The sequence below is a fragment of the Lissotriton helveticus genome, chromosome 2_1 (assembly GCF_964261635.1).
Source record: "Lissotriton helveticus chromosome 2_1, aLisHel1.1, whole genome shotgun sequence".
In the NCBI taxonomy this organism is placed as follows: domain Eukaryota; kingdom Metazoa; phylum Chordata; class Amphibia; order Caudata; family Salamandridae; genus Lissotriton; species Lissotriton helveticus.
This window is the reverse complement of record NC_136059.1, coordinates 923,994,526-924,022,251: the sequence shown is the minus strand read 5'-3', so window position 1 is coordinate 924,022,251 and position 27,726 is coordinate 923,994,526.

Genomic DNA, 27,726 nt, shown 5'->3' with positions numbered 1-27,726 from the left:
TTTTAAAAATATATTCCAATCCCCACCCATGCGCGACACCTCCCACTTGACCCCACCTGCCCCAGGACCCTTTCTTTATGGCGGCTGCCGCTGCAAAATTGCTCATTTCTTTTGTGTTTGATTTTTACATTGTGTGCATTAATCAACAGTTAGAGTACATCATTTCTCCAAAGGGTATCATGATATTAGCTGCCATTTTACATACTACAGTTAAGCTAAAAAAGGTTTTGGGCTTTGCCAAATTTCACAGAAGGGTTTTTTAAAGTCTCATTACTATGTTACTGCAGAGAGGCATAGAATTATTTAGTTAACTGAAGCAAAGCTGGCATTTTAGTTTTTAAAGTAACATTTGGTGCTCCTGATTTGCAAGACTCTAGTATAGAATGCATTCACTGTATGAAGACAGATGCTTCTTATCATAAAATGAGATGTGTGTTATCCTAGCGTCATTCAAATACTGTCAGGTTTACTCTATAGCTAAGACATCTTTACCAGCAAAGCTAAATTGTATCGTCCATGATTAGGATCTGTTAGCCTTAAAAAGATCTTTTGAAGAATGGAGAACACAGACATCTGACGTTTATAAAGTCAGCTAGTGCATTCACCCATGTAAATAAAATGGACTTTCTTTTTCTTCGATTAGGAGTTTGTGATTGATTATACACCAATTATGAAAAATGTGAATGGAGATACCTTATTAACGCAAGAACTTTAACAGATCAGCTAGATGATGAACGGTGACTGATAATCCTCCTTTCATTTTGTCTTTAAATGGACCGTGTAATAATTATTTTACATTGATTAATGTACATTTATTTTTGGCTAAAATGCATTCAGCGAGTCAATTATTAAATAAAGTTGTATGGTTAAAATAACAATAACATAGACATGAAAAGATGGATCTTTTTATATATATATATGTGTGTGTGTGTGTGTAGCATTCTATGAGTTTGTTTCATGATTCCAAAGTGGCTCAGCATCCTGAAATAGGTAAACCATTGACTGCCATAAATAACATTGTGGTGTCCAAGTTTTTATGCTAATGTTAAAACCTTGGTACAAACATGTTCAATTCATGTCAAAATGAAGAGTTCATGTAGCATACAAGTTCGACTGTGAGACATTTGTCTGTTACACCTAGACCACGGCATATAGTGTAAACAGTTTTTATTGTAGAAATGCCTCAAGGTTGTACAGTGATTCAAGTAGATGTGGACCGTTTCATTAAGAGGAGTCATTTTCTATCTTTGCCTGGTCTACCTACATCTAAGGAGTTAATGCAGGTATTTTCATAAAATGTTGTTAGTTCACATGGTGTGTAATGATTAATAATCATTGACAGTCGATTCCGGTTATTTCAAAGTTCATGGTCTGCCTTATGTAAACACTATGGGGCCCATTAGGATGGCGGGCGGATTGCCCCGCCAGGCTGGCGGTAGCCACCACCGGCCTGGCGGGGGCAATCCGCCCGCCCGACATCCTCAGCTAAATGACCCCCTGCCATATTAGTATGGCTGACGGACCGCGGCGGACGGAAAGGTCCAATATGGTGGCGGTGTCTAATAGACACCGCCAGCCATATTAGCACGGGCTATTTGAGATGCCTTTCCGTGGCGGAAAGGCATGTGGTCTTCACTTTGGGGCCCCCCTGCGGGCCCCCAGAGTGAAGGAGAGGTAGGGGGTGAACACGGGGGTACCTGTGGAATCCCCCTAAATTTACATAAACAAAGCGGCAGGCACCGCGAGGTGCCTGCCGCTTTGTTTATTTAAATGCGTCACATGCATTTTTAGCATTGTGGTGGGTGGTGCTGAGAGCACCGCCCGCCACAATGCTAAAAATGCAGGATGCACCCGCCACAGTGGCGGGCGCATCCTAATACCCCCCCATGGGACCCCCGCCCTTATGGCGGGCGGTCCCAGTCACCGATGCTAATGACCCCCTTAGATGGGGTTTATCTTCCCACCAGTTACCGTCCTCAGATGGACAGACAAAAGTACAGGTACATTTTACCTACAATACAAAAAAGACTCAGGTTCAGCTTAATGACGGTACACCACATTCTGATGTTACCCTGCATCATAAAGACTTGAAAGCACTTTGGACATACTTACACAGTGTACATTTCTGTAATTCTCCAAGGAATGGCTTACTCTTCTTTAACTTTGAAATACCACTTTATGTCATCCTAGTACTTTGGAACATCATGGATTTTACAGTAACAGGCCCACCACAGTGTTGCGTTTGCTCTCAGTACCCTTCAAAAATGTTTCTACCCTTGCTGCTTAAAAAATGCAGCACATTTTCAGCACATTCTTAAAAAAATAACCAATATTGTGCCATGAAATAGTATATGTCTGTCTATCAGATTAATACTATTGGGTGTAAGTGATTTACAGGAAAAACAGTATGTTATCAATCTTATCTATAGAGGCTGCATAGGAGAGAGGAATGTTGTACACATGGTTTTTATATACACACATTTACGCACACACATGCACACGTTTGTGTCACTAGAAGTACACACATCAGTAGTACAATAAGTGGATATCGAGTAAAAGAATGTGTATACATTAACGCAATCCTATGCACCTCATACTTGTGTGGTATAACAGAAATTCTATATGCTACAGTGACACACATTACGTGTGGAAAAATACACATGGAATGCAACACAATTGAGTGTAAATTAACACAGTTGGTTGCTAAAGACTAAAGCATATGCATAATAGCACAAATGTGTGCGTAGCACATTTGTATGGAAAATAACACACTTTGTGTGCCATGAAATAAATATATGTATGGTGACCGTTTTTATGTACACCCAATAACACTTGTGAAGTATTGTAAAAGTGTGCAGTATTTGTGAATTAATTACATAAAGCATAACTAATGTATATTGATTAATACATGCATATACAATGAGAAAAGTGTGTATGCTGTGAGGCATCTTTATGTACAATCACTCATAGGTCTTATTTACAATATGTGGTCAGTTAATGCACAGTGCAATAAGGCAGCTGCAAAAGCCTTTGATAAAACATTTGGGTTTAGAAACAAAATGACTTGCTTAGCTGAGACATATATAACAGTCACTAAAGGTGCTTCCTCAGCCCATTGATGTGCTATTGACATTTTCAAAAGAAAATTGAAATAGAACTAAAATCCTTCTAACAGGAGTCCTCAAACAATATAAGGAATAAGGTACTCCCTGCTGCACATTATATGGATGTTGCAAGTCACTGAGGAGCTCTATAACCATACAGAGCAATAAGACTGAGTGCCTACTTTCTTTATAAGGGTGTGGAATTATGAAGTGACCTGCAATATCATTATCCTGTATGCCAGGGGTGTACTTTATCCCTTATAATACATGGTCACACCTCACCTTTCCCACAAACCACAAATCTTTGGTGCATAGCTCATTCATATGAAAGAGAGAGCTTGTTTGCAAACATGAAGCATGAAAATAAAACCTCGAGCACAAAATCAAACACCTCAAAAACCTGTTAGATATCTGCCGCAAACAGATATTAGAAACAGTTCAATCAAAAAAGCTACAATGGCTCAGAATGTGCAGAAACATGCACAAAAATTCTAGATTCTCTCTATCTAAGGATTTCATTACAAGACCCGAGGCTACCATTATGCATACAACTTTTAATGCAGTCCAAGCATAGCCGCATATGTCACAAAGCAAAAGTTCCAACTTAGAATACATATGAATCAACAATAGCATGAATCACTAGGCAATCAGCCTCTTTTAAATGCGGCTCCAAGCAAGATAAGTCAACTCCTTACTTAGCTCTTTATAATATTGTAATTTCATGTTTGAGACTTGTATTTTATTATTAATCTATATTTGTTACTATATACTGATTAACCCCTTAATCCCTACAGGAGTAATATTTATATATATATATATATATATATATATACAATGTACCTGTTTTATATACCATCTTATAAGGTAGAGTAACACCTTTTTACTCCTTATACCCGGACCCCCAACCTCCAATTTACGGAGGTTGGCTTCCGCTTTCCTTTCCTGTAGTTGTCTTTATTTTAAAGTTATAATTCTTTCCTCTTGCGCGCGAATTATTCAAAAGACACACTGACCCGCTTTTATTTTCAGAACAATCTCCCAGACGTTCATAATTGTGCCCAATACCTTAGACTTTGTCAAGACCTTGTGAGGTACGACGCTTTGTGAATTTATCTAATTATTTATCCGTGTTACCCTCGCCTCCCTCCCATTGATATTTACAAACTAATTTGAAGGTAATATTAAAAAATAAAAAAAAATAAAAAGGGAGAGGATATATATATATATATATATATATTAAAAAGATTACTATAAACATATACAAAAAAAAAGGCTGTACATATATAGAAAGTTTATAGAGAAAGGTTAAGAATTCTATATAAGCTTCAGACATTCTTATATATTTATTTTTTCAATTCAAAATATGTCTGAGTCAGATTCTGATTCAATTCACAGTATTACTGTTGAATCTGATTTTAATAATGATGCCATCAAAAAACTTATCCACAAGTTATCCACATGAGATCATGTATGTTTTCTACTCTCTCCCAAGTTATGTCATCTAAGAGATCCTCGATCCATGATAATGATGACTTATCTGACTTGGACATAGCAGAGATTAATGATCTCACCGAAAAAAGGGGTAAGAGGCATAAAAAAAGTAATAATATTGATTATACCCCAGAGAGCACGGGAGGTCCTAGCACCTCAAATTTTACAGGAGGTCCTCGCACCTCATTTGCCTCAGGTGTCCCTCGCGGCACAAATCTGAAAGGTGTCCTTAGCGGCACAAATTTGATGGGTGTCCCTCGCGGCACAATTCACCAAAGTGCTCTAGATAATGATCCAAGTGATATTGATGGCTCAGAATTTCCTGACGAATATATTCTTGACCTAGATGAGGATGATCAAGATATTGATTCCTTTCTCTTGAATGAGGACAATGGTCATTCATCTTCTAAAGATAGTATCTTGGACCGTTTAGGGGAAGAAATGTTTTCCCCTTTTAACATTAAACATCCTAGAAGCTCAGAGTGGACTCCACATGAGCACGTTTCTAAATTCATATCTAAATGGATTCGGAACCCTTTAGAAAGGGAAACTCGCAATCTTTTGAGGGCAGAATGCACCAGACCTTCAATTGAAGGTACAGTCTGTCAAACTCCTAACCTTGATCCGAAACTAATTACTTATCTTTTTAAATTAGGAAGAGACCCACGCAAAGGCTTGGAAAGGCCGCTTAAGCTCTGCCAAGATAAAGTTCTCGACATCCTAGGTCCACTTACTAAAATAATCGACGCAGCTGAGGAGAGTTACCTTAATGGTTCCCCTCTCGACACACACCCCATTCGAGGATGGAGCCAAAGAGCACTTGTCCTCTTAGGAAATGCCAACGCAGGACTTAATTGTGAAAGAAGAAGAGTAGTCCTCAATAAAATTAGTCCAAAATTAATCGATATGGCTGAAAAAGAAACCTCCATTAATCCGAAAGGTTTACTTTTTGGAGAAGATTTAATAAGTATCAACCTTTACCGCTTTAGATAGAGCGCATCAAAACATGAAAAAAGTTTTTAACTACAACAGCAACCTTTTTGGAAGGGCTGGAAGAAGGGGACAGTCTTCCGGCCGCTTTAATCGACACCCCTTCCCAAGAAACAGAGGCAATTTTGGTAGAGGGTACCAACCACCCAACTAACCACAGTTTTATCCACCCAGAGGAAGAGGTTTCCGCTCCAGAGAATTCCGAGCACGAGGAGCATCTGTCGACTCCACCCCTCAAAGTGAGTACTCCTTCCCCATCCCTTTCTTTGAATCCAAAAGTGGGTGGCAGACTAAGATTCTTTACTACAATTGCAAAATTATCACACAAGATCCCTGGGTTCTGAACACCGTTCAAGGTTTTTGTATAGATTTCACCCAAACTCCAATACAGTACTCTCTTCCAAGACCGACACCCCTTACACTAGATCAAGAAAAAATCATAGAAGAAGAAATTTCCTCAATGCTAAAAAAAGGAGCAATTCTAGAGGTACCCATGGAATTTATGACATTCATAAGTACTCTCTTCCTTGTGGAAAAGAAAGACAAGGGTTGGAGACCGGTTATAAATCTCATGGAACTCAACAAATTCCTTGTCTACCGTCATTTCAAGATGGAGGGCACCCATCTTCTCAGAGACCTCTTACTAGAAGGAGACTGGCTAGTCAAATTAGATCTGAAGGACGCCTACTTTACAATTCCCATGACAAAGGAACACCAACCCTTTCTTCAGTTCATTTGGAAAAACCATCTCTTTCAATTTCAGGCTCTTCCCTTCGGCCTATCTTCTGCCCCATGGTGTTTCACCAAGGTAATGAGAGCAGTTGCCTCATGTCTAAGAGAAAAAGGGATTTGTCTCATCATTTACTTAGACGACATCCTGATTCTTTCACAAGATTATGCTCAAATCATCAAAGATCTGAAGACAGTTATAGACCTCTTAGAAAGTCTGAGTTTTATCATAAACGGGGAAAAATCCATTCTAGTCCCCTCAAAGAAGATGGAGTTCCTGGGCTTCACAGTAGACACAACAGAATGTCTTCTCCTTCTCCCTCCCAAGAAGATTGCCAAAATAAGAAAGGAGATAAGACATGTATTGAAACAAGAAAATCTCTCTCTAAGAGAACTAGCAAGACTTCTAGGCCTTCTATCTTCCTCCATTCAGGCCATTTTACGGGACCACTGAATTATCGAGCCCTTCAGAGAATAAAAGCAAGAGCTCTCAGGTCAGGTCTTTGGTACGGAGATCGAATTTCCTTAAACCCAGATGCAATCTTAGAACTAACATGGTGGTTAGACAATCTAGATGCATGGAATGGGAGAGCGATCTTTGGTTCAGCACCAGATTTTATTCTAGAATCAGATGCCAGCCTTCATGGCTGGGGTGCTTGTCTACAGAACCAGAACACTGGAGGAATTTGGTCCCAACAGAGTCCCTGCACCACATCAATTATCTAGAATTATCTGCAGGACTTTATGCTCTAATGAGCGTCAAACGCTTTCTTCAAGGAAGATCAGTCATATTGAAAATGGACAATATGTCTGTCGTTGCTTACATAAACCGTCTAGGAGGGACCAAGTCAGAAGACCTCTCCAATCTAGCAAGAAGCTTTGGTTTTTCTGCCTAGAACACAAAATCTCCTCGAGAGCAGAATACCTTCCAGGGAAATCCAATCTTTGCGCAGATTGGAATTCAAGATTCATCTTGGATTACAGCGACTGGAAGCTCAACACTTCTGTTTTCAACTCCCTCAATCATTTCTGGGGCCCATTCCAAATAGATTTATTTGCGAGCAGATTGACTACCCAATTGATATCTTATTTCAGCTGGATGCCCGATCCTGGTGCTCTAGCAGTGAATGCCTTTCTCCAACCTTGGGTAGGGATCAACGCTTATGCCTTCCCTCCATTTGCAATGATCCAGAGACTCCTTCAGAAAGTGAGACAAGAACGATCCTCAATTGTCCCAGTAACTCCTTTTTGGCCATCCCAAGCATGGTTCCCAACAGTTCTAGAACTAACCTACGATGTTCCCTTCCTAATTCCTCCTCAGAAAGATCTTCTTACAGACGCAGACGGACAAATTCACCCTCTTGTGCAGACAGGGAATTTGAACCTTCTTGCTTGGAAGGTGTCAGGAGATCTAATGATCTCGCTAGACTTTCGTCAACAGCTTCAACTCTCCTTGGAGAGTCACGGGCCCCTGGAACACATTACCGGTACAACAACATTTGGAAAGTCTGGTCAAGTTGGTGCTTGGAAAGGGACTTGGATCCCGTGGAGGCACCTATTGTTGATATAGTTAATTTTCTTGGAGAACAATTCGATAGAGGTTCAAGTTACAGATCTCTCAATTGTTTTAGATCTGCTATTTCTGCAGGACATTCTATAATTAACAATAAAACGGTAGGTAAAATCCTATTATTTGTAGCATACTTAAAAGTATCAAACTTAGAAGAACTCCTCAACCTAGATATCAATCTCTTTGGGATGTTAATTTAATTCTTGACCTTTTTTGTTCTTGGCCAGTTAATTCTCTTCTCAGCAGGAAGAATCTTTCTATCAAATTAGCTACTCTTCTTTGCTTAATTTCATGCAGAAGAGTCTCTGATGTTAAAGCTCTAGATATTTCTTTTAGATCTTACGATATGTTTAGAGTCAAATTTGAAATACATAGAAAAACTAAAACCATGTCAGATTCTATTTTCTATCCTCGTTTTGATACTTGCACTAAACTCTGTGTTGTTCAATGTATGTAAGAATATGATGTGAGAATGAACTCTCTTCGTCCTTTGAATGTATCTAAGTTACTCATCTCTTTTGTTAAAGCCATAAAGGAATTTCTTCTACCTCTATAGCTGGATGGGTTAAAACAGTCATGAAACTTGCTGGAATCAATCTCAATATTTTTAAACCACATTCTAATAGAGGCGCAATGGCCAGTAAGTCATTCTGGTCAGGTGGTAAGTTAAATGATATTCTAAAGGCTGCCGATTGGTCTAATTCTAGAACCTTTGCTCATCATTATTGCAAACCTGTTTCTCACATGTCTGGTGTTGTTTTACATGGCTACCAACATGCATAATGGTAGCCTCCGGTCTTGTAATGAAATTGCGATTCTCCTATTAACATGACCAGAGAATCTGAATTTCATTAAAGACACGGAGGCTAACATTATCCCTCCCACCCTTCCCTGGGTGGTTGATTAAATGATATAATATATATATAATATATGTTATGATATGCTTATTTGAATTTTTTACTTACAAACAAACATTCTTTTCCTTTGCAGGATTACTTACATCCTTTCCTTTGTCAGGAATTGTTATTTAGATGATTGTTTATTATTCTTGTCCTTAATACTTTTATTGGGATTTATTAACAACCTTTCTTTGCCTTGCAGATAACTTGTCTTCTTGATTTCACACCTGTGGATCAATTGTGGATGGTGTATTGTTCCGTCATCCTTCTTCAAGTTTGATGTTTCATTGGATTTGTTTGGACTTTTCCTTGTCACCACATTTAAAAGAGGCTGATTGCCTAATGATTCATGCTATTGTTGATTCATATGTATTCTAAGTTGGAACTTTTGCTTTGTGACATATGCGGCTATGCTTGGACTGCATTAAAAGTTGTATGCATAATGTTAGCCTCCGTGTCTTTAATGAAATCCAGATTCTCTGGTCATGTTAATAGGAGAATCGCAATTTTTGCTAAACAGCTGCTTCAATTATGCTCCATGACCTGACCAGCCTTTCACCAGGCTGCTGGCAACAGGCATTGTGACATCAGAACAAGAGTGTAATAACTTCTAATAGTCGAGTTCTGAGTTTTTTATTTATAATGGACGACTGGGTGCTCACAAGTCGCTCATTAGAAATAAATTAGAGCATGGCGAATTCATAGCGATTACAGAATACGATGTATTATAATGCATAAAACAATGGAGGGAAAATATGTCTTCAAAGAAAAGCACATGCTGACAGTAATAGTTGAATAGTTGAGCGCATAAGCAATTTGGAGTTAGAAGATGCCACTGCACAGTAGTAATACTCTATTAAATTTACGTTTATGGTACTTTAATAGCATTTCGAATGTTCTATGACCAACTACAGAAGGTTATATTATGGAGTTAAATCCCGGAGCAAGCATCCAAAGATAATTTTCAATTCTAGACTGTTAGATTTGGGGGTCTCTAGTTGGCACAGGTAGGTACTTGTGACAAATAGGGACCCTCGCCTCTAGTCAGGATAAGGGGATTATACTCCTAAAATAACCCCTGTTCACCCCCTTGGTAGCTTGGCACGAGCAGACAGGCTTTATCTCAGAGGCGTTGTGTTAAGCATTTGTGAGCACATACAGTAACCCAGTGACAACACTACAAAAGGACACCACACAGGTTTTATATAAAAAATAAGTAGACTTTCTGTAAAGTTACCACAAGACCATAAACGACAAAAATACACAATACTTGTTACTTTAAGATAGTAGATTAAGCTTAGTTCAGTTCAGTTCTGAGATGCAACACTTTCCGCCAATGTACCTTAGTTTGCGTTGCGCTCTCAAGAACAAGCAATGTCACAGCGATGGGAATGCGGCAAAGTTCAGATACAAAGAAATAAAGACGTGAAGATCTTCCAGATGTGGCACGCTTCTCAGGGATGCTAGAAGTTCTCGGTTCGATGAGTGGACTGCAGTGGCGACACCCTTGCAATGCAACGACAGCAGCTCCAGCGGCGACAATCTTCTCCCACGATGCGTGAAACTTCCGCACGATGCGACAACTACAGCGGTGACATCCACGATGTGACGGTAGCAGCTCCAACGACGGCGCGCTTCTCAGGGATGCGAGGTGCTCTTCTTCGATGCGTTGCAGTGCGACAGTTCCAGCGGCGACACCCTCCTTCGGAGTTGCGATGGCAGGCTCAGCGACGGTGACACGCTCCGACCTCGTTGCGTGATTCTTCTCTTAATGCGGTGCAATGCGACAGCTACAGTGGCAACACCCTCCTTCAGAGTTGCTACGGCGACACGCTTCCTCTTCGTTGCGGCACGCTTCTCTCAAAGCAGTGCAGTGCGAAAGTTCCAGTGGCAACACTCTCCTTTGGAGTTGCGATGGCAGGAACAGCGACGGCGACACACTTCTTCCTCGATGAGTCGTGCTTCCAGCTCCTTGCGACACGCAGTTCCTCAGAAGGCACAAAACAGCAGCAGGCACTTCCAAAAGAACTCTGGGGAGCTGGGGGGTGAAGTCTGTTGTCCCTGAGACTTCAGCAGGAGGCAATCTCTTTTCCAAGCCCTTGTAGATCCTTCACAAGTTGAAAACAAAGTACACAAAGGTCTTTTCTCCTTCCTTTGGCAGTAAGGCAACCACTGCAGGCCAATCCCCAAGCTGCACTTCAGTTTGGGAATAGTCTCTCCTCAGTTTCTTCAGGTTCCTCTCCTCAGTAAAGGTTTCTACTTGTAGTCCAAAGTGATCTAATTTCATGGGATCAGGGTCCCAATATTTATACCCCAAAATGCTTTGTTCTCTGGGGAGAGAGGGGCCTTTGCCCAGTCCAAACCAGTTCTGAAGTACTCTGTTTACCAGACCTCTCCTTTCCTTTGACAGTGCAGGGCAGAAACATCAGACGCCCCACAAGAGGTGGAGCCAGCATTGTGGAAGGCAAGTACAGTCCTGGAGCACTTTGCTTACAGGACTCCTTCTCTTCTTTCAGTGTGCAGGGCAGAGACATCAGCCACTCCTCAGGAGGTGGAGCCAGCATTGTGGAAGGCAGGCACAACCCTATTCAAGGTACAGGTACAACTCTTCCCTCCCATCTAGATGCAGATCTCTCTATTCAGCACTGGGTGACTCAGCCTGTCCCTTGGAATCCCCCAGCCCTGTTACTCAGAAAACCAGACAAAGGAATACACAACCTAGCAAAGGCAAGTTTGAATGGTTAGAAAAGCAAATACCTACTTTCTAAAAGTGGTATTTGCAAACACAGAATGTTAAAACCAACTTCAGTAAAATATGTATTTTATCATTCTGAGTTAAGGCATACTAAACTCCTCGAATTTCTACCATGTTCTCTGAGACAGTTATGATTATAAACATGTAATAATCTAACAGCCCATTCTGGCCTTTGGAGAACAGGTAGCCTTGCAATAGTGAAAAACTAAAATTGCTGTAATTCACTATTAGGACATACCACACACATCAGGGCTTGTCCTACATTATACTTACAATGCACCCTGCCCTGTGGCCTACCATAGGGGTGACTGATATGAAGAAAAGGGAAGGTTTAGGGACTGGCAAGCGGGTGCACTTGCCAAGTCAGCATGACCGTACCAGACTGCACGCAGGTTCTGCAATGGCAGACCTTTGACACACTTTACAAGGCTGCTTCTGTGGGTGGCACAACCAGTGCTGCAGGCCCACCAGCAGCATTTCGTTTACACACCCTGGGCACACTCAGTGCACTAGACTAGGGTCTGACAAGTAAACCAAATAGCCAAACATGGAACCACTAATTAATACATCAATTTACAATATGGAGCACTTGCACTGTGGCACTGAATAGCAGTGGCACAGAGCCCAAAGCATCTAATACCAGCAGAAACTCATGAGGCAACAGTAAAAATGGAAGGGAGACCCACGCCAATGGTGCCAGGTCTAACACGGACTAAGGGATGCACTATATCCAATCCTAATGCATATTGGATTTAGCAATACCATGATAAGATTAAGAGAAAGTGAAAATACATTCAAGCCAAGATGCATAGTGCCGTTTTATATTGCAAGTTTCCTCACGGGGTAAGGCTTGTCTTTGATTCTTTGTAACAGAAGTACTTTAGTTTTTATGATATTCATTTTATTATGTTTTCTCACTGGCGTGTAACTAGATTTCTGCTTGATGTTTATTCATCCCCCTCTGGTCTGATACATTTGCTCTGATAATAAATCATTTGTTCTGCCCTGCAAGTAAAACCAGATATGTTGCGTTTTTTAGAATGAGAGAGAAATGACAAGAAAAACTGCAGGTGAGTACTTCTTTTCAGTAGAGTTTGCTCGGGGACTGGCATTTACCCAAGCTCCTATTAATAAAAACAATGAAACATAAAGAGAAAACAATGTATGGTCAAAACTCCAGTGATTTAATAACTACAAAATATTCACACCTACTTCCCGAAGGGGACTTCATATATTTCTCAAGAGCAGTAAGTACCCTTTATCAGAGATTCGATTTATAGATCTACCGGTATGTGGGTATATATGTTCATTTACTCGGGCTGAAGATTCTTGTGTCGCAATAGTTAAGTGTATTATTGCTACTAATATGTTTCTTTCCTCATTAGTCATCATTACTTTTAATTTATATGTTAAGTGAAAAACGGTGTAGCTCACAGAGAAATAGCAAACGGGATCATGTGGAAAATTGTAAAAGAAAATGTCACATAGAGAAAGGTATGAGGAAATACATATATGTAGATGTGAACTTGAAGAGTGCCTAAGCTCTAGAGGGATTAATATCCACTCAGGCAGACACTCAAATAAAAAAAAAACACCCACTCACTCTTGCCCTTATTTCAAAATCTGTCTTGAGTCAAGCAAGCACCCTTAAAAGTCATAGCAGCGTGCAGTGGAGTGCAGGCTGAGGTGGGTGAAGAGCGCCAATGTGACAGTGGGGACCGGAAATCTTGTCGCAAAGCGCTTAAACCTTGTTCAAGAAATTCGGTCATAGCAGTTATCAATGGTTCCAGCTCCTAAGATGACCACACTGACTGACTGAGTCTCATGATTGCGTCTGGTATGGGAGAAGAGGAGTTTATTTTTGTCTTTGAAGTTTGTTTGTTTCTTCTTTTCTTTCTTACTTATTTGCCATCACAGAACATCACCAGTGTGTACTCTGTAGGACAGAAATGATGTGGCACACTAGCAAAGAAATTGTAGCAGTCATTGCATTCAGCTGGAAGAAGAAAGAACAGGGGCAGCTCATGCATGAGTTCAGTCACTCATCGAACATGTTTACTGCCTTCATAACATAGTGCCTCATTGTGAGTTGGCCTGATTTTAGTGAGAAGGTGTCAGGGAGCCTAGATAGGCATCTTAGCACCAAGGGTCAGCCATTCAGAGTTTTTTCCTCAGAAATGGGGAATAACTTCAGGTATCTGGAGTTACCAGGTGCTTTGCTGGAGAGTTTTAATGGTTATTGGTTAAAAAAAATATACTACAAGTTTTTTATCCTCCCTGAGCAGGTAGAAAATATCAGTAGGTGGCCGTTGAGGATGGGAGGTTCAGATGTGGAGAGCATGCTTGTGCCTGCCTAGGATAGAAGTGTCTGCACTTTCTACCCTCCCCAGACAGCATAAGAGTGTCGAGGAGGGCCAGGCAATAGTGCTGCCAACAGCCCTGCTCTGCAGCAACTTTGACATGCCTGTAGTCTCTGGCCCTTTTTTGTTCAGTATGCAGTTTTCAGACCCAATAATTTCAGGTCCAGTCACACTTGGAATTGTGACTTAGGGTTTTCACATGAAGGTATGACTTAGGGGGGAATACTTCAATCCATAATGAGGGTCTATATGGCAACACTAGACCAAACAGTGGACTAAACACATTGGTGACCAAGCAGTGAAGCAGTTGGGCCTGTCTATTGGTCATTTGTCTGTGAAGAAGACAGTGTCTCAAAACTAACCCTGGGCGTAGGGCTATGCTACGCTCATGGAGTGTGCGTAGTTTGCGCTACTACGCACTACGTGAATTGCATGTAGCACAGTGCAAAAATGCGTAGCGGGCACTTTTGCTTGCTCGCGGTCCTCAATGTCAAGTTGGAGACCGCAAGCGAGCAAAATCAACATCCCGGCAAGAATTTTTCCTCGTTCACGATCACCAACATCAAGTTGCTGATCGCACGCGTGGAAAATAAACCTCCCGGCGAGATTCTCAGTGCGGGGAGGTTAGGTTTCTCATTGTGAGTGGCTGCGTATGCTCGCGACAGCTTGCGATGAGAAACTACCAGTCCGCATTGAGAAAGCTGCCGCTCGAGTACACATCTACTCGAGCGGCAGAAAACGATTGCTTGCACTGTGCAAGATGCCGTTTGCAATGATAGCACAGTGCGGACAAGCATCCAGCACTGTATAATCAGTGCGAACAGCATTTTCCCTACCGCACTACGCAGTTCGCGTAGCTACGCGTACCGTGCGTAGTGCGAAGTACACTTCGCGTAGCTACGCAAACTACGCCCAGGGTTACTCAAAAAGCACCAGTCACTGGGATATGACACAGAATGGAGAATCATGGGTTATCCAGTCCATATATGTCTTCCATTTCACCTCTCTCAATCTTTAGCAACTGATTATAGATTCAAAGATAGGAAAAATTAAGGGGAGGAATTAAAACAGGGATGATTTTTCACAGTTCCTCTTCCTACAACTTTACACTGTAGCTCAAATCTGAGTACCTGGTAGGAGAATGGGAATCTTCTTCCAGGCCTTCCCATGGGCAACTAACATCACCAGTGTTTTTATTTACATTTCAATGAATTTGACAAGAAAATAATGGTCTGATCACGGTAGGAGCCCAAAGTGACACACAGCCCCTCGTAACAGCTAGAAATGAGAAAATCCCAGAAAACTGGGAACTCAAAGTGATGTGTGATAAAAGGGCACTAGCAATTATATCATGGTAAAAGAGATCAATATTAACTAGAGAGTACAGAAATAGCATTGATGCATATTAACTGTGAACTTCCCATCTTTTGTTGTTACTGGAAGGGAGACAAAACAGGTGAGCATATATTTAGTGAAGATAGTATGGTAATTCACCTTTGTATCACAGGTATTTGATTGAGGTCTGCTGGGACCTTAGAGCAAAGATTATTGCTCCGAGCACTCACCCATGAGCATGGTAATCCTCAGCGTCAAGTCCTTCATGGGAGTACAGCTTCAGAGAAGGATAGGACAGGCAACTAACCTTCTAACAAAATCTCTCTAAACATCCACTTCAACTTCAACTTCATTCATAAACTAAGAGCTGGGTTCTTGAAATTAAATGACTGGGAAAATTATTCACACTATTCCCAGTTGTTCCACTTTCTGCACCTCAGCTTCTAAGTTCAATGAGTTCTTGTTAAGATGTGAGGAGAGTCTGTACAGCATTAGTTCTTCTGACTTTTTCTTACAAGTAGCAGCTCCTTGAGGAAGTGCTGCGGGGCGGTGAGGCGGGCGGGCGAGGGGCAGGATGCAGGGTAGTACACTCCGGCATACGGCCGAAGGGAGTTAAGTAAAGAAAGAAATAAACAAAACAAACTACATTGCGAGCACTGCAACGCCAAGTGGCGATGCAGCGCACAATGTAATTAATTTTACTTATTTATTTCTTTACTTAACTTCCTTTGGCCGAAATCCGGGGTGTACTACCCCCACCATCCCCACCCCAACCCACCGCCCGCAGCACTCCCTTGAGGAGCCGCTACTGCTTTTACAGCTTTTGCTTGATAGAAAGTTAAAGGGGGATAGTTGAAAGCAGTGATAACTGCTCCTGATTTTGTTGGTGTTCAGACAAAATATTTGAAAATAAAATTTGTGACACACAAATATCTCATCGAGAATATCAGGATGTCATAAGTATTGTCAACAGGAATATCAAAGGTAAAAATATAATTTTAAGTGTGTTTAAAATTGTTCTAAAAAATATTTAGAAAATAGAGTTGCATGTACTATTGCTTGTAAGTGTTAATTAGCATGTAATTTATTGTAGCATGTTTGATTCTATATAGTTGTAAAATAATTTTTCTGGGATTTTAGTAAGGTAATTTGTTTGTTTTATTAATACATAATAATAATGGTTTCCAATTTGTTTTTATTAGCCGGATACTGGGTTTTAGTGGACAAGGATGGCTGAAAACATTTCAGCCATCCAATTCAATAGTGGGAATGAACATACATGTTCCTCAACGACCGGAGCCTCTATCACCATCGGAGGAAAACTCGGGTCATCTTCAATGTAACTGCGTGCCAAGAACTCATGCGCCGCTGCAAAAACATTTCAACATCCCATTATTCCATGTATCGCTGCTAAGGCCATAATCACGCCGCCAGAACAGAGCAAATCATGAACCACTAAGCGGCTCATCAGCTGGTCATAATCCGCGTTGGGAGACACCGTACTGCAGAGACACAAATCCAGGGCCCAGTCGAAATCACAGCTCAGGCAATGGAAGACAGGCTGAACGCATGTGAAAAACGAGAATCGAAACGATAATCCATAAGCTGCGCTCAATGTAACCAGAGGCAGCGCTCCATAATAACTGAGCATTCGGTTGCAGACCAGCAACAACCGGGACATATTGTCGTCTGCTGCAAGATGTGCATCCATATTTAAGTAAACAAATTAATACAAGCACACCGGCAACTAATGTGAGCATTAAGGACAATCCACCAAAGATGCTGGAAAAAATCGAATGAAATAACACTGACAAGACACCAAATATAGTTTCTACAGAAGTCACAAGGCTATTGCTTATAACTTTTAAAAAGTAAGCTAACCCCCTACTCGAGGACGCATTAAAGATAGTCTAAATTAACTCCCTAAAATTCCGGGGCACGTCTGTATTTAATAAAGCATGCACTTCTGTGTGGGTGTTTGCTACATGAAGGACAAATGTTTCTCTAGCAGATGTAAGAGCGACCTCTTTTTAAGACAATAGTGCTCTTATACGGCTCATTTGGTTGACTCTGCTTTCAAGGTCGGAAACGACGGCCAGATAGAAACATCCAGCTTCCCATGCGGAGGAGTAAACACAACTTTTTTATAGCAAACAACACGCTCAGTTACCCTAATCATGTAAGCGATGCCTGCTAACATCGCACAACAATCTGCATTATTTCAAATTAAATAACTTCCTTTTGCCAGTAAACTGAACATTGTTATGATAGCAGATGTCGGAGTGCCTTTCAAAACTCAGTCCAAATTAGCCCCATCTTGATTACAAGAGCCATGCAATTGTAGGTGTCAACAAAGTAAGGAGTGATCTGGTGCTATTGAGCAATCCTCACCATTCTGACAAACTTGTTTTCCCTCCCTCAAGCACCTATATATAAATGGTAATAACCAACCTTCATGGAGATAAGCGCTCTCTAAAGATCCATATCTCAAACTTAAACAGGCTAAAAAGTAACGTTATGATACCGTGGATAAGCCACACAGCTGAATCGGATTTCCAATGAATGACCACTTCTAACCATTCTCATAGCGCACCTTGTGCTCTGATTTGACAGTGAGAGAGTGATCGCACCATAGTTTGTCTGCTAATCTTTCTCAGCATACGCTACGAATACGCTTCAAGGTTACGCGTCGCATCAAAGCTTACATATATTGTCACGTACTGCGCCCCGTATGCGAAAGACGCGAATGTTTTTAATTGTTTAAAAACATATATTTAAGTGTTTAATGAACATACTAATAGAATACATTATGTAGGATACTTATGAAAATAGTTTTTTTAAACTTTCAACAATTGTATATTACTTTTAAAAGCAATTACACAAATCGCGCTAGAACGTCATACGAACCCACATCGTAAGCGTACGCAAAGCCATGAGACTTTAAAAGAAGAGATTTCATTGGTTCATAACAGTTCCTATTCCAACTGTTGAAAGTTCCATCACATTTTAATCATTCTGCTTTCACTTTCTAAGAAGAAGCATCTCTTCTGAGAATATTGTCAAATAGAAGGAAAATTAGCATAATAACCACACGGACACGGAGATAAGAATATGAGGATTTAATGTCCCATTGCTAGACCGTCCGCCACCCTAGAGGAGGAGGGACCGTCCACAGGGGCCGCGGCGGTCCCTCCAGTGCAATTAGGATGTGACCGCCAGCCTGGCGGTCACATCCTCAATATTTAACATTGTGGCGGGTGCTGCTTGAAGCAGCACCCGCGCAAGGTTAAAATGCATGCTCTGCATTTGCATGCACAAAGCGGCAGGCACCGCGTGGTGCCTGCCGCTTCGAGCACGCAAATGCAGGGGGGTACCATAGGTACACCTCATGTGCACCCCCACCCCCCCAATCTCCCTGGGGGCCCACAACGGGCCCCCAAAGAAATCACCGTATGCCTTTCCACGGCGGAGAATCCACCGTGGAAAGGCATCTGTTTTCTGCCATCCTAATATGGCTGGTGGTGTCTGATAGACACCGCCAGCCATGTTAGAGCTTTTCCGCTGCGGTCGGAAGGCGACCGCGGCGGAAAAGCTGCGGACCGAATTTGAGACCCACCCCCATCCTAATTTGGCGGTGGGTCTTTTGTGCCTCCCCGGCGGTTTTCCTGCATCCTCCGGGCCAGCGGTGGCTTCCGCCGGCCCACCGCCATCCTAATGAGCCCTTAAGTACAGAAAACCAACTGCTGGTAATATTACATTACATGCCACTAGTTCTCACCCTAAACACCTCATTGCTAGCATACCATATGGAGAAATCCTGAGACTCAAAGGCATATGCAGCAATGAGGTGGATTTTAACAAATGTCAAACTGATCTGGTGAAAAGATTACTAGCCAGAGGGTATTCTGAAAAAATTATTGGGGACCCTTTATCCAAGGCGAATGCACGACCTAGGGCAAGTCTCTTTTCTAATTATAATAATGAGGAAGAAAGAGAATCTCCCATAACATCTAAAAGCATGACTACCCCCAGATGTATTACAACCTTCTGTAAGGAGGAGCGTAGGGTGAGATCCATCATTAAAAAACATTGGCCCATAGTACTCACAGACAATGTCTTTCATAATAAACAGATACCCCCATAATTACATTTAGAAGGGGTATAACTATGAGTACCATTTTAGATAAGGCTTCTCCAGAAACTAGAAAAGCAACCTCATGGCTGCAACCTGCAAAAGGTTTTAGAAAGTGTGTGACTTGCAGGGCATGTAAGTTTGAACGTAACATGACACATTACTCCAACCCTTTCAGTGAAACACTGATTCCTATTTAAGGTAATTTCAATTGTAAAACCAATTATGCTGTGTATGTCCTAACGTGCACCTGCGGCCTTAACTACATTGGTAGTACTAAGCTGCAGGTGCATGTCAGGATATTACAGCATATAAGGGCCATACTCCACAGCGATCTAGCATATCCTGTGGCACGACATTTTAAGCGGACTCATGCAAACAACATAAATTGCCTTTCCTATTATGTCATCAATGCCATCCCTAAATTGAGAATGGGAGGCAATAGAGAACGCCAGCTCAGGCATTTAGAAACTGAAATTATTTTAGAGTTCGATAGTAAATGGCCCAATGGATTTGAATAGTATGGAAGACATGCACAATTTCTTATGAATACAATGAAACAAAATGTATTATTCAGAAAAAGAATGCATTTTCCGTATCTGATAAATGTTTAGTATCCTGTAAAAAGTTCCTGTATATCCCTTTCTCTCGAGATCTGACTTTAGTACAAATGAGAATTTTTTTAAAGCAAACTAAATGCCTTTTATATGTCTTTTAATAGTACTTTGTCCAGTCCAGTCCAGGACATTTTACTGTTATTAATATAATTGCTTTTAAATGTTTGCACTATAAGGATACTTTTTCTGATCTATGTACATATATATATATATATATTGCTGTGGTGTGCCGTCTCCTCGAGAAAATAAATACACTGCTCACCTGCACTTGGGTCTCCTCTCTTCTTTCGCTGCGCTGTGGTATCCAGGATTGGGCTCCAGGCGAGAGCAAGCAGGGACTGTTCTTATATATATATATATATATATATATGTATATATATATATATATATATATTCATTGAAAAAACCATAGGTTTCACACCAGTTATAGTTAGGAATTAGCATTTAAAAAACCTATTAAATTCACTGAAAAAACCATAGGTTTGACACCAGTTATAGTTAGCTGTAAATTTGACTGACATAAAACCATTGAAATTCCCACGTTATAGTTAGTTGGACTCACTATAACTTGCGCGCCTGCAATGCACTGCTGATGACGTCACATATTACATCACTCATGACATGGTCAGTGACATCACTCATGACATCACTGATGACACCATCCAGTGAATGTGTGTCTTTCTGAAAAATAAATATGTTTTATATATGTATATGTAAAGGTTGATGGAAGAATAAATGTTTAAATAAGTGTCTTAATGGATGTTTTTTTTTTTAATTGATTGGTTAACTGGCTTATTAAGTGTATCTTAGTGAATACATATATTAGCGAGTATTGTTTAAATATTTAAATGTTTGTATCAGTGTTTCACTTTGTGTATAAGTGGCTGCATGGGTTGGTGAGTAGCTACATGTGTGTGTATATGGGTTATTAGATGTTTTTTTTTGAGTATCAGTATGAGTGTCTGTATGGTTTGGTGGGGGTGTTACTTAGCACATAGATGCATCAATGACTGACTCACTGTTTGTATGTGTTTTGAAGACAGCATATGTGCAGGACTGTATGGGTGGATGAGTGTGTATATGTGTGTGTTAGTGAGTGAATGACTGTCTCACTAGTGTCTTTATCAGTAACTACATATGTTTTAATCTAGTATATGTGAGTATTGATGTATATAAGTGAGTATATGTGAGAGTGAGAGATTGAAAGAGTTCTTGTTTAAATAAGTATGTGTTTCTATAAGTGATTGTTTAAGAGAGTAAGTATGTGTAAGTTTCCTTAAAAGTAAGGTGGTAGTGTGTGTATAGCTGTATATGCAAATAAATGGATGTTCAATAGTTTATTTGCATGTGTGATTATGTGTATGAGTAACTTTTGGATGACTGTCGGTGTGTAACAGGATGTATAGGTGTTTCACTACATATGATGAGTGAATATATGTATGAGTGACTATATAGAACTGTTGGTGAATGAGTGGATGTGTATATAGATGGTGGTATTACTGAATTGGTTGTTGTAACTGGTATGGGTATCTCTATTTTTTTGAAAATGTTAGTTTCTATTTTTGAATATGTGTTTCAAGGGTTACATTACACTGAAAGGAGGTCTGTCACTCTGTCACAAGGATGGTGTCATCAGTGATGTCATGAGTGATGTCACTGACCATGTCATGAGTGATGTAATATGTGACGTCATCAGCAGTGCATTGCAGGCGCGCAAGTTATAGTGAGTCCAATTAACTATAACGTGGGAATTTCAATAGTTTTATGTCAGTAAAATTTCCAGCTAACTATAACTGGTGTCAAACCTATGTTTTTTTCAGTGAATTTAATAGGTTTTTTAAATGCTAATTCCTAACTATAACTGGTGTGAGACCTATGGTTTTTTCAGTGAATTTCATAGGTTTTTTAAATGCTAATTCCTAACTATATAAGGCCTGAAGCCTATGCTTTTTTCAGTGAATTTAAAAGGTTTTTTTAATGCTAATTCCTAACTATATATGACCTGAAAGCCCACCAGGAATCTCCAGTATGCGCCAGGGGACTGCATTGCAGAGAGGTGTAATGAAGCCACGCCCCTTTTTACACCTCTCTGCAACGCAGCCCCCGTGCATGTTTGAAGAGGCGGAACTAATTCCCCTTGCATACTGGGGGCCCCTGGGGGCCAACTAGCCCACCTGGAACCTCCAGTATGTGCCAGGGGGCTGCATTGCAGAGGTGTAATGAGGCTATGCCCCTGGTTACACCTCTCTGCAACGCAGCCCCCTGCCGCGTTTGCAGAGGGGGAACTAATTCCCCTTGCATACTGGGGGTCCCTGGGGGCCAACTAGCCCACCAGAAGCCTCCAGTATGCGCCAGGGGGCTGCATTGCAGAGAGGTGTAATGAGGCCACACCCTTTTTTACATCTCTCTGCAACGCAGCCCCCGTGCATGTTTGAAGAGGGGGAACTAATTCCCCTTCCATACTAGGGGTCCCTGCGGGCCAACTAGCCCACCTGGAACCTCCAGTATGTGCCAGGGGGCTGCATTGCACAGAGGTGTAATGAGGCTATGCCCCTTTTTACACCTCTCTGCAACGCAGGCCACTGGCGCGTTTGCAGAGGGGGGACTAATTCCCCTTGCATACTGGGGGTCCCTGGGTCATATCTGCCCAAAACACCGATATTCCGAAAGATTGAAAATGACTTTTCTTGAGAAACATTTGGATTTGGATTATCATGTCCTATACTTTGGAATTTTTGAAAGACTGACTTTGAGGATGCTATAAATTACTCAAGTCTGCCCGAATTGTGTGGGTAAAATTGATCAAACAAATCAGAATGGGTTTGGGTCTCAGGGATAAATTTTTAATGACCACTCAGCACTACACTCCCCGAAAGTAACTAGACACAATACAAATAATAGTGGAGGGTCAAAGGGTATGCAATTCACAAGAGACGACTATGTGATGGAAGGAGTGATACTAGTTCACTAGACAGGGTACATCATTCATAGTTATTGAAAAATACCCATCAGTAGCTCTTCCTGGGCGCCCTTTTCATCATGTGGGTTCCTTCTAACCATGAAGGATAGGAAAAGAGTTTAGTCATGAATGACAACATGGGAACCAGTGATGGTATATCTGGGTCGCAGGGGGCTACTGAAAAGCAGTGCGAGAAAAAGTGAAATAGTGCAAAGGTGCAAGGTAGTGATATTTAAAATTAGATGGCTCTGAGGAAAGTACTTATTTATTGGAGACCTCAGAGTCTCTAAGACTTAAAAAGAGCCAAATTGGTAGTTTTAACTAATAGCTACCAACAGGTTGGTCGACATGTTTCAGCAGGAATTACGGATCACACTGGTATCCACTGCATTCTTCAGGACCTGTGTCGCTACTGCTAATGTTGTGTAAAGAAAATATGAAAAAAGGAAAAGGTATCACCTGGGTATTAGTGAAGGATCATTCTCCCAGCTGTGAAGTCCGAAGGAGAACAAACATAGTCGAAAACAAGGGAAAAACATATATAATTAGTATATCTACGGTATCCAAAACATTTACATGGTATACCATATCTATAAAGAGAATTTATGAAGCAATCCTCTTGGTAGTGCTTTAATTACTACATATAACTACAATACCTACATCTGATATGTAGTAGGACTCCCACTTACCATATTGTGCAGGAGAGTACTGCCTCACCTCACCTGGCAAACAGCTCAGGTAATTGAAGCACCGCTCTAGTGGAAAGAGAGAGACATACAGAGACACGTCAGCGAGCAGCTGACTTCACACTTAATCACAACTTGTACTGGTGGTAATAGTAGGTCAAAAAAGCCAAAAAGCCCTGGCTTAGGCTTTGGCCGCAGTTGAACGAATGGCAAGAATCAGACCCTTGATGGCCTGAAAATGTGTTTAATGACAATTAAGACAGTGCAAAGAACAAGCATATCTGTTCCCAAAAAAATGAGGTAAGAGGGTCGCCTGCGCCTCATTTTGTAATTTCTCATGCATGTATCACTAAGTCATAAGAGAACTGCCACTAGTAGACATCGTGACAGGATCCCTGCTTGTGAGGCTGTATTTTAATTTTAGCATGAACACTCCAGCGGTTGTACAAAAGCGCATTTAGTTAGTAATGCCATCTTTTGGGCGGTATCTGGTCAAAGTGTAAACACATAAATACATAAACAGAGCGCCGGTACAGAGCACCCGCAATGACGCTTTTCAAACACTGCTCGCGTGTGGGTTTTAACCAGCAGCCCAGCGCAAGAGAGCAGACAATTAATGGCCATAAACGATGTAGAGCCCTAGTGCGCCTTAAATCAGATGTCTATTGCCGCGCTGTGGGTTTGAATTTCACAAAGGCAGCAGTGCTCGAGTCAATAAGCTCTTACCGCGCTAGTCAAAGTGTAAACACATAAATACATAAACAGAGCGCCGGTACAGAGCACCCGCAATGCCGCTTTTCAAACACTGCTCGCGTGTGGGTTTTAACCAGCAGCCCAGCGCGAGAGAGCAGACAAATAATGCCCATAAACGATGTAGAGCCCCAGTGCGCCTTAAATCAGATGTCTATTGCCGCGCTGTGAGTTTGAATTTCACAAAGGCAGCAGCGCTCGAGTCAATTAGCTCTTACCGCGCTGTGGGTTTAATCTCTACAAAGGCAGCAGCGCTCGATGGATAAACAGCGCGCACACTAGTGGCGAGCGCGCACAGTGGCATCCTGCTACAAGGATTGCTGACAGACAGGCAAGAAGAGCGAGTCTCTCACCTGTCCGTCGGTACTTCCAGCGTCCCTCTGGCTGTAAGGGGAGGTAACGCGCGGAGACAAACACTGCAGTTTTACTTCCTCAACTGGGCGTGTCAACTGTCATCACATGACCACCAAGGATTCTGGGATATGTAGTCCTAATGAGAGGATGGACGCTCCCAAATAGATTAGAGGTTATGAAAGCTCACATGTTTATTAATTTATTTAAGCACCGGAAACATAGACATGTATTTATATGTTTAAAGCAGGGGCATCCAATAGATTGTTTTTTTTGGAAGTACTGCTGTTTTGCCAAAGCTCAGGTAAAGCGCACTGGCAGATCTACATGTTATTATGGCTTCCAATGTTACAAGGCTATATTTATTAAAAATAAGCCAAGCAATACCGCACCAAATAGTGGAACGGTAAAAATAAAGGTCCACTGAAATATTTTAGGCAAGTGAGCACTTGTTGGTCAGGCAGAGGGGCTCCAATATCTGATAGATATAAGTTGACGATGGCAACGGGGTGATTATGCCCGACATTGGCGTCTAAATCACGTGTGAGGCTACACCATCAAAAGGAATGGAAGATTATAGTGAATCCTAGATTGGACCTCACAGGAAGTGGCGAAGTATGGAGAAAAGCAACCGTAGCCTGTTGACTGGTCAGAATCAGTGCCAAACCCCATATAAATGTTTAGATGACTAGAGAGCACACCAATGCGCTAGAGGAGTGCATCTCACAGAGACATCCACGGGATGTCATCATTCAACCCGTCCTTGTCTGAGTTGAGAGTGTACACCCATTTTTGTTCTTTTTTGAACAAAAACTTGCTGATGTCTGTCACATGGTTGGGTATCAGGGGCTGTTCTAAAATGGTCCATCGAAATTCATCAGGGCCATGTCCCACCTTGAAGAACAAAAATGGGATGTCTCTGTGAGATGCACTCCTCTAGCGCATTGGTGTGCTCTCTAGTCATCTAAACATTTATATGGGGTTTGGCACTGATTCTGACCAGTCAACAGGCTACGGTTGCTTTTCTCCATACTTCGCCACTTCCTGTGAGGTCCAATCTAGGATTCACTATAATCTTCCATTCCTTTTGATGGTGTAGCCTCACACGTGATTTAGACGCCAATGTCGGGCATAATCACCCCGTTGCCATCGTCAACTTATATCTATCAGATATTGGAGCCCCTCTGCCTGACCAACAAGTGCTCACTTGCCTAAAATATTTCAGTGGACCTTTATTTTTACCGTTCCACTATTTGGTGCGGTATTGCTTGGCTTATTTTTAATAAATATAGCCTTGTAACATGGGAAGCCATAATAACATGTAGATCTGCCAGTGCGCTTTACCTGAGCTTTGGCAAAACAGCAGTACTTCCAAAAAAACCAATCTATTGGATGCCCCTGCTTTAAACATATAAATACATGTCTATGTTTCCGGTGCTTAAATAAATTAATAAACATGTGAGCTTTCATAACCTCTAATCTATTTGGGAGCGTCCATCCTCTCATTAGGACTACATATCCCAGAATCCTTGGTGGTCATGTGATGACATTTGACACGCCCAGTTGAGGAAGTAAAACTGCAGTGTTTGTCTCCGCGCGTTACCTCCCCTTACAGCCAGAGGGACGCTGGAAGTACCGACGGACAGGTGAGAGACTCGCTCTTCTTGCCTGTCTGTCAGCAATCCTTGTAGCAGGATGCCACTGTGCGCGCTCGCCACTAGTGTGCGCGCTGTTTATCCATCGAGCGCTGCTGCCTTTGTAGAGATTAAACCCACAGCGCGGTAAGAGCTAATTGACTCGAGCGCTGCTGCCTTTGTGAAATTCAAACTCACAGCGCGGCAATAGACATCTGATTTAAGGCGCACTGGGGCTCTACATCGTTTATGGGCATTATTTGTCTGCTCTCTCGCGCTGGGCTGCTGGTTAAAACCCACACGCGAGCAGTGTTTGAAAAGCGGCATTGCGGGTGCTCTGTACCGGCGCTCTGTTTATGTATTTATGTGTTTACACTTTGACTAGCGCGGTAAGAGCTTATTGACTCGAGCACTGCTGCCTTTGTGAAATTCAAACCCACAGCGCGGCAATAGACATCTGATTTAAGGCGCACTAGGGCTCTACATCGTTTATGGGCATTAATTGTCTGCTCTCTTGCGCTGGGCTGCTGGTTAAAACCCACACGCGAGCAGTGTTTGAAAAGCGTCATTGCGGGTGCTCTGTACCGGCGCTCTGTTTATGTATTTATGTGTTTACACTTTGACCAGATACCGCCCAAAAGATGGCATTACTAACTAAATGCGCTTTTGTACAACCGCTGGAGTGTTCATGCTAAAATTAAAATACAGCCTCACAAGCAGGGATCCTGTCACGATGTCTACTAGTGGCAGTTCTCTTATGACTTAGTGATACATGCATGAGAAATTACAAAATGAGGCGCAGGCGACCCTCTTACCTCATTTTTTTGGGAACAGATATGCTTGTTCTTTGCACTGTCTTAATTGTCATTAAACACATTTTCAGGCCATCAAGGGTCTGATTCTTGCCATTCGTTCAACTGCGGCCAAAGCCTAAGCCAGGGCTTTTTGGCTTTTTTGACCTACTATTACCACCAGTACAAGTTGTGATTAAGTGTGAAGTCAGCTGCTCGCTGACGTGTCTCTGTATGTCTCTCTCTTTCCACTAGAGCGGTGCTTCAATTACCTGAGCTGTTTGCCAGGTGAGGTGAGGCAGTACTCTCCTGCACAATATGGTAAGTGGGAGTCCTACTACATATCAGATGTAGGTATTGTAGTTATATGTAGTAATTAAAGCACTACCAAGAGGATTGCTTCATAAATTCTCTTTATAGATATGGTATACCATGTAAATGTTTTGGATACCGTAGATATACTAATTATATATGTTTTTCCCTTGTTTTCGACTATGTTTGTTCTCCTTCGGACTTCACAGCTGGGAGAATGATCCTTCACTAATACCCAGGTGATACCTTTTCCTTTTTTCA